This window comes from Sinocyclocheilus anshuiensis, unplaced genomic scaffold, assembly GCF_001515605.1.
Source record: "Sinocyclocheilus anshuiensis isolate Anshui unplaced genomic scaffold, SAMN03320099.WGS_v1.1 scaffold262, whole genome shotgun sequence".
In the NCBI taxonomy this organism is placed as follows: Eukaryota; Metazoa; Chordata; class Actinopteri; order Cypriniformes; family Cyprinidae; genus Sinocyclocheilus; species Sinocyclocheilus anshuiensis.
Window position 1 is genome coordinate 665,381 of NW_015547650.1, and position 8,822 is coordinate 674,202.

Here is an 8,822-nt window from a genome sequence, read left to right on the forward strand (position 1 = left end):
GACATGCACCGTCTGTATGTCATGAGTTCTGATGCACACAGCTTTGTTTATCATCATACAGCAGTCGCCCAAAGAGACGTGTTGTGTTTTCATTGCTGCATTTGATTATACAGTAAGATGCATCCTACACACAAACATATGCATATGTACTTGTGTCTGGCTATGTTAAAGCTCACTACTTTGAGAGCTCAGCTGCCAAAGTTCATCATCACACACACACACACACACACACACACACACACACACACAGAGAGAGAGAGAGAAAGAGAGACACGGAAAGACCACAAACACAGACAATGCGACAAACGCAGTAAAATTCACCTTAATCTCCTGACAGATTCTAGGTGTCCGGTGTTAAATGTTCATAATGCCGTAATGATCCCGTTCGGCCCGTTGTGAAGCGTTAGTTGAGCTCTATAGATGCTAGAGGACATTCATTAAAGCACTTGAGAGGTTTGTTCACAAACGGGTCTTCTGTGTGCGCGGTGCTTTAAATGCTCACTGTAGTCAGAGGACGCGCAAGCCCCGCCCCTTTCAGGCGGGATTTAAAGACACAGTGCGCACGCTGCTGTTATCTGTGAGCGGCTCTGCATTATTGTTACCCTCTATGTGTTGTGCATTTGCTTACTCTACATGTTTTATATGGAAATACATATGCAGTTTGATTTGAAAAAAAAAAAAAAATATATATATATATAAAAATACACACACACACACACACACACACACCTGTTTTCACTGTGAATGAGGGCTTTTTTTTTTAGGCACAATGGTTTTTGGAATTGATGGTATTTTTTCTAAACGTCAAACCCCTAAAACTTGCTGATTTCAGTATAGCCTATTTCAAGCAAACCATGAGACACAGTGAGAAGAAATCCCCTCATCATGGCATTTTCATGTTTCACTATTTTTAATTTTCAGGAAAAAAAAAAAACACTATTTGCATTTCAGTGTGTAGCCTAATTGTCATCCACAGAGACAACAAATAAGAATTAGAACATTTTTCACGGATAAAATAATACAAATAATCACAAAAATTACATAATATAATCAAAATAGTAACAATATATTTATGTCATATTTAATGATAATTTTTTCATTAAAAACAGCACACATTCACTACTCGACTACAGTTATCAAAAATGCATTTCTATACTTAAAGAATTTAGATTATTAGCCTCATACATCAAACTTCACAGTTTTAGTCCTATCTACATTCTGAAGGTTTTTACAGAGGGGTTTGTTCGTCTATCGCTTGCCTGATTTTATTTTATTCCTAAAAACATGGTGAACATGTGAAGAGTTCAGATGCAAAAGCCTCTAAGTGCCATATAACATTTTGTTCTAAAATTAGCATTTTTCTCTGGCTCCTATGTGTAGGTTCAGTCATTTCACTTTAATAGCAATGAATAGGTTCTTTGAATAGGAGCCTGTGAAAAATGCTAATTTTAGACTAAAATTTCAGACGGCACTTAGAGGCTTTTGCATCTGAACCCTTCATGTATTTTTTTTTTCCTGGCTGTTGACAGAATAGAATTTGATAGAATAGAATAGTTGAAAAATAGAATTCAGATTATTAGCCTGAACATTTTCAGTGTTCCCTGTATAGAAACTTTATTTTTCCCAAAGCAAAGTGCTATTAAAACTGAAATCCCCCTTTTCCTCTCTATTATTAAAAACACAAAACTGAATCAGAAACCGATTATTTGGGGTTTATTTCAGAGCCGTGGTTTAAACAAACTTGTGCATTTTAAATATTAAATATAAAACCATAGTGTATTTTAAAATGTGGCTTTGGGGCAGACATCACAGCAAACAAACATTAGGTACCTGAAACCAGACAGGCCGCTGACAGGCATGAGAGTCCAGAGTCCTTAGAGTCAAGAATTGAATCTGAACAGACAGACAAGACCATACAAGGCTAAAGAACCTCAGTGAGAAGTGCAAAGAGAGACATTTAATGCACAGAATGAAGAAATAAGGGCCCACAGCCCGGTGAATCCACAGAGACAGTCGACAGACATAAAGGTGGCTCCATTGCTGATAAGAAAGCACGCACAGCGAACACTGTGATGTTTTACTGCTACATTATATTTACCAGCCTGTCGAGATGGAGCCCATATTGTCTGCAAGCTAGATGGATATGGGTGATGTCTCTTCATTATGATCTGTGCAGGGTTAGACAACAGCTGTTGTATAATACACCTCTGATTCAGTCTTATCCAGATGCCCAGGTGGATGTGAGATAATGAGATCTCATCCCAATGTTTATGCATCTTTACAGTAGGATTTTAGTCGGGTCGCAGGGCTGCTGTGGACAGTGAAAACTCAAATCTAAATGCAAATAATAAAATGCAGCTTACATAACTATGCATTCCCTCCAAAACATGCAAGCCCTCCAAATCAAACTTGCATTTTGGTGCAAATTCATCTGCTACTCATATAACATGCCCTTATCCACAAAAAACATGAAGAAAACTACTTAAGATCACAGAAAATGCAACCCAGGCTACATTTAATACAAGCTACAATTATGACAAACATAATGCCAAAGACATTTTTGGTTTTTTTTACATTTTTTTTGCCTTTTCTTGTTGATGTCAAAAGCTGTGGGTCCAATCAAACTCTATTGCATTTCGGTGCAAATCCATCTGAAATTAGACAGGCTAATATGGACAAATTGAGTGACATGCGCCTCATTTTCAAACACAATGAAGAAAAATACTTAGGAAAATAGAAAATGCATCTCAGACTGCATTAAATACAAGCTACAATCAGGGCAAGCATGTTTTTTTTTCACAGTGTGATTTTATTTTAAAGACTTTTTTTAACAGTGTTGTACTTTTTTGTTCAGTGAGCTGCACTGTAATCAATACATTCTACAAATACTTTTAAAGTGCTAAATAAAATCTGGCCGCTCACTCCATGCCTATTTGTACTATTGTAACGTGCACACTAAGGGTGAAGCTTTACCACAATACCACACAAAAAAACCCTCAAAGTGCTAAACAAACAGAGCTGAGAGGCAGGAATGCAGCAGGAACAAAATGTGCTTGTGTTACAGTGTTGCAAATCTCTGTGTCTGGCCTTGGCCCCCCGAACCCAACAGGCTTATCATCCGATATTTGGCCGTGGATGAGCCGACTCACTTTAATCCCTTTATAATTTCAAGAACATTCCACACATTCCAGCAGGCCAGTCGTGGCCTGCAGGAGAGCGAACAAAATGTTGATTTTTGACATTGTACTAGTGGCGATTCACACAAAGGTGAACATGCACGCATGAATCGATAACTGTGCACTGGGTTTGTGTGTAAATGTGTATGCAGTTGTCATGCAACAGCATGCATTTACAAGGATTAGAAGCTATTCAATTTGTCTATACATTAACCCAGCCAAGACACAGTTTTGTCCACCTGAAATGACTTTCCAACAGGATGCATTGTCACTTAAATAAAAGTCTGTTTCTGTGTCATTCGATGTACCTCATTTTGCAATCAGGTGTGGAGACAGAACTGAGCTGATCTGAGCTCAGATTGCCTTGTGTTGATAGAAACACGGCAATGAACTTTCCAACGTTGCCAGATCCCTCCCAACTCCCGCTTCTTGTACACACACACACCATACACACACATAGACATTCAACCACTCTAGTGTTGATATGATGTCATCGTACGCACACATAGGAAGTGCCTTATAAAGTCAGGCAGTCATGCACCTTTGGAGCAGAAAGGGTCCCTTAACCAGGCTTGAAGGAACACCTGCTTGAAATGTTTGAATAACATGATAACATCAAAGTAGGGTTGGATACGCATAAGGAATACTGATCTGGATTTAAAAGATTTTAAAGGCAAAACATGTTGAAGTTTGGTGAAGCTGAAGCTGATGAAGCTGGAATAATGTTAGAAAGGAAAGAAACAGGATATTCAGTGAGAAAAAAGACTGATTGGATTGCGAATATATGAAAAATGTGACGTAGTTGTAAGGAGACGAAAACCATTTCAGAAGCGGAGAAAATTATAACATTCTGATGAAAGATTATAATCATGGATTTCTTTGGAATTATGCAATGACTGCATAAAAAAAGAGTGTGTGTGTGTGTGTGTGTGTGTGTGTGTGTGTGTGTGTGTGTGTGTGTGTGTATAGAGAGTCTATTTTGATGACTTTAAACAAAGTTCCAAACGTAGGTTCAGGAGGAGCCTAATCTTTCAGTCCTGCATCATTACAAGCCTATATAAGCTGCACTCATTACGCTGTCCCAGTGAAAATTCTTCCAGCGTCCCTCCACCTCCCCATCTCCTCCTCTATTTCTGTTATTGGGGGGTTTGAACTCAGGGCTCAAGCTGAGCCTCGACAGCAAGTTTGTTTACCATTAACCATCAGGACTGGATGGGCAGGCGAATTTGTGAAAAAGAGGTTTCAAGCTAGAAACTTCTGTTTGCACTCATTTACTGTACACTCTAAAAAAATGCTGGGTTAAATACAACCAAGCGCTGGGTAAAATATGGACAAACCCAGCAATTGGGTTGTTTTCAACCAACAGTTGGGTTAAATGTTTAACCCAACCTTCTGGGCAGTAACCCAACCGCTGGGTCAAAACAACCCAATCGCTGGGTTTGTCCCTATTTTACCCAGCGCTGGGTTGTATTTAACCCAGCATTTTTAAGAGTGTATGCACTGGTCAGTTTATTGGTTATTTGGCTTTTCATAACTTTTTTCAGACGAGTGGAAAGAAAACATTTTAAATACACTTTTGGTGTTTATTTTATCGTACTTTATCTATTTGCATCTGTAGATTTCAATATGTTTAAAGGCCAATTTCCAAGAATGATTTTTTTTATTCTTGTCAGTATTCTGAAGGTTTTTAGAGAGTGGTCTGTTCATATATCATTTGCCTGATTTTATACAACATTTTATTTATAAAAACATGGTGAGTGTATTATTATTATTGTTATTATTATTATTATTATTATTATTTCTGGCTGGCTTTGATTTACGGTGTGATAAAAAAAAAGAAATCCAAAATCTTCTTTGTAAAATCTTTTAACTGTAATATGTCAACAAAATGAAACAAGAATTTTGAACCTTTCTTCAACCAATGTTCAGATTTATTTTTTGTCAATTCAGAAAACTTGCAATACAGTAAATGTTTGCAGTTCTTAATGTAATCAATCAACTGGGGGAAGTATGGTGATATCTAGCTACATTTTTACCCTTTTTACCTGTAGTGCTTTACAGAAAAAGAAACTTGACAGCAATTCTTCTTCACAGCAATGAGTTGAAATGGAGAGCAGATTTCTCACATTTTTCTTCTGAGAAAAAGACCCCATAATCTCAAGTGTCTCGTGTATAATTTCAAAAGAGATCAGTGTCTGAAACCATTCTCATATTCGTCAAGTCTAAAATCAAACTCAGAAATCTCAATATGTAGGTTTCTCATGAAACAAACTGAGATGTTATCTACATTCATTTCATAGCTCTGCCCTCTTATTGACATGTATTTGTGTCTATTTATATTTCTCCCAATGAATTCTAGAAGAAACTTAATTTGAGAATCCAGTATTTTCCGATAATTTCTAAGAAACTTAAAGGAACAGTTCTCCCTAAAAATAAAAATTTACTGTTAATTTAATCACCCTCAGCCCATCCAAGATGTAGATGACTTTTTTCTTTAGTAGAACAGTATAGAAGATTTTTAGCTGAAACCATGGTACTTGGTGATTCATTAAAGGCAATATATAAATAATAAAGCATATCAAAGAACACAAAATTAATACCCGTGGCTCCTGATGATATATTGAGGTCTTATGCAGCGAAACGATCACTCTGTACTTTAATGATATAATTGCACATACAGTGGGTACGGAAAGTATTCAGACCCCCTTAAATTTTTCACTCTTTGTTATATTGCAGCCATTTGCTAAAATCATTTAAGTTAATTTTTTTTCCTCATTAATATACACACAGCACCCCATGAAGGGGGTCTGAATACTTTCCGTACCCACTGTATGTCATGTCGTAGCATGTACGACATGACAATATGTCGTATTATGTAAACAAACTAGTGAACTGAACCAGTTCAAAGAAACAAACTATCCAAAACAACCAGTTCGGGAAATAATCAGATTTCCTTGTTTGCCTGATTACAGGTAATGTTATGTTCAGTTTCTTGCACAGACTAGGGATGGGAAGATTCACCGATTCGCTTGGTGCATCGGCAAAAAAAATTAACGATGCGATGCATCGGTTTAAAAGGTGTGCATCGGATACAAGTTGGCATTTATATCGCGATGCATCGTTTCTAACATATTTGCATCGGTAAAAAACGATTTACATTTGAGAGCTGAATAGGCCTACAGTAGGGATGGGAAGATTCCCCAATTCGCTAGGTGCATCGGTAAAAAAAATTTTGCATCGGCTAAAAGTTGTCATTTACCGGTATATCGCGATGCATCGTTTCTAACATATTTGCATCGGTAAAAACTGATTTATTTATATATACTTACTAGTGGATGGCTACACTTTTATTGTTTAGAAAGTGACCAATATTTTATATGTAACGTTAGATCAATTTCTCCTCTCGAAACTGTTTCTCAAGCACGTTCTCTCATCACCGCTGCGCGTGAATATGACGTATCACAACAACACTACAGAGACCTGAGGAAAAGCGGGGATTAAAGTCCAAAATCTGACTTGAAATAACCTAACAAATCAATCTGGGCTAAAGCAGTTCCATAAACGACAATGTAAGTTTACACAATCTCACTAAGTTTTGGATGCTTAATCTTAAGCAGCCTTTAATGTCGATCATGGATCAAATCGATCCACCATGGCAAACAGCGAATATATTTGTGCTGTTTAATGCATTTGAGATGTTGTGTTTCCTCAGTGCATAACTGACATGTCACGAGTATGTTTTTCCTCTGTAAATGTTAGAAAGTCATGCAAATATATCCATTTTGCTTGCTGTCAGGAGTGGGCGAGGCGAAGGAGCGCTGCTGCGCACATGCACGCTAAACAGACGGTGAGTCAAATATGCATTTTGCTAAAATATTCGTTGTTGGACATTAAATGTGCCTTTTGTAGAATTTTAAACCTACATAGGTGTATTCTTATGATAGCAGTAACTGTAAAGGGACTATTGTAATGGGTAAATAAAATGTAAGCTAATACAGTCCTAATTACTAAGCTTATTACTTAATTACTACTTATCGCATTGTGTTGAATCGGATCGAATCGAAATCGGATCGCACTTCATCGTAATAGGGGTGAATGGCATCGCATCGCTAGCTACTTCATATGTATCTTCAATGTATCGTATTGTTGGCTATGCATCAAGATGCGTATCGCATTGGACTCAGTTATGGAGATGCACAGACCGATCGTTTTGCTTCATAAGATCTCAATATATCGTCAGGAGTTACGGGTATTCATTTTGTGTTCCTTGATATGCTTTTTTATTCTCAAAAACGGGCAGCTGCTGACTTGAATTTTATAAATCACCAAGGACCACGGTTTCAGCTAAAAATCATTTTTACTGTTCTACTCAAGAAAAAAAAGTCACCTACGTCTGGAATGGCCTGAAGGTGAGAAAATTATCATACATTTTTTCATTTTTGGGTGAACTGTCCCTTTAAATAAGAATCCAATTCTCTTGAAATTCTCTTGCAACCCACAACACCTCTTCAAACCATCTCCATATGTACAGAAGAATTCACACCTGTTGATTAAATCTAGATGTAGATGGGCTTACTCTATAACCAAACGTGTGACATGCTGGCATAGTGTCATGGAGTTCCACAGGGAAAGGGTGTGCCGGTTATAAGGGAAAAGGGTGAATCATCATTCACAAAGTTACCAGCTAAAGGACCTGCACCTGTTGATGTAATCTCACTTTGCACATTCCCAAAGACAGGAACAAAGTTCAACCTGGAGATAAGAAGAGAATCCAATGAATTTAGATCTTCATGTGAGACGGATGAAAAACATGCAAGCTGGTTTAGAGTTTAATACACATATTTAAAAAAGTCCAGGTCAATGACCCTTAACTTTTGCGCTACAGACTTGTTTATTATTAAGTTTATTCTGTACACGTGAATGATCACGTGGACTTGATGAGGAGAGATAAGACTTACAATTTTAATCTGGTGGATGATGAAACAGATAAAAAATCCCATAATTAAACTGAAGGAGAGAGTTATTTTGGTTGTTTACTTACAAAACACTACCTACACTGTAAAAAATGGCCGTGAATTTAACGGTAAAAGACTGTACAAATGCTACAGTAAAAACCTGTTAAATGGTTAACGGTAAATTCCCCTACTATATACGGTGAAAACTGTATTGGACATTACATGTATTGGACATTAATTTTACGGTAGTATACAGTTTTCTTAGGGAGTGTTTGTAAACCGAAATCGCATACTGCTTAGTAGGTACTACATTTGAATTTGAACGTACTACTCGACCGTTAAAAAAGTACGTTCTATATAGTATGAATGCGAGTAGTATGAATGGAATTCGGACGTACTACATCCGCCATGTTGATGTTGTCACGTGACATGCGTCTTCACAACAGCGCCAAAATTTAAAGAGCCCTCACTACTGCGCGAACATCAGCAATGTTTCACGTAATTCTTACCGCTTTCATCGGTGTTTTAACGATGATTGGATCAACAGCTCAGAGGAGGCGTCGGTCAGCTGCTAGCAGATCACGCCTTCGTCGACAGCTTGTAAATCATTTATCAAATAAGGTAAGTACAATCACCTATTTAGCTAGCAAATTTTACCTCAGAATAAAAAGTCATGTCTGTGAACACCATG

At 37.4% G+C, this 8,822-nt stretch overlaps 1 protein-coding gene across 1 annotated transcript in view; it reads right to left on the minus strand.

Annotated features, from left to right (window-relative positions):
• Nucleotides 1-462, minus strand: part of errfi1a (ERBB receptor feedback inhibitor 1a) — a 13,576-nt gene extending 13,114 nt beyond the window's left edge. The window contains exon 1 of the mRNA XM_016504171.1: nt 322-462. The gene's annotated coding sequence lies outside the window, so the exon portion shown is untranslated. The remainder of the gene's footprint in view (nt 1-321) is intronic.
• Nucleotides 463-8,822: the final 8,360 nt, after the last annotated feature.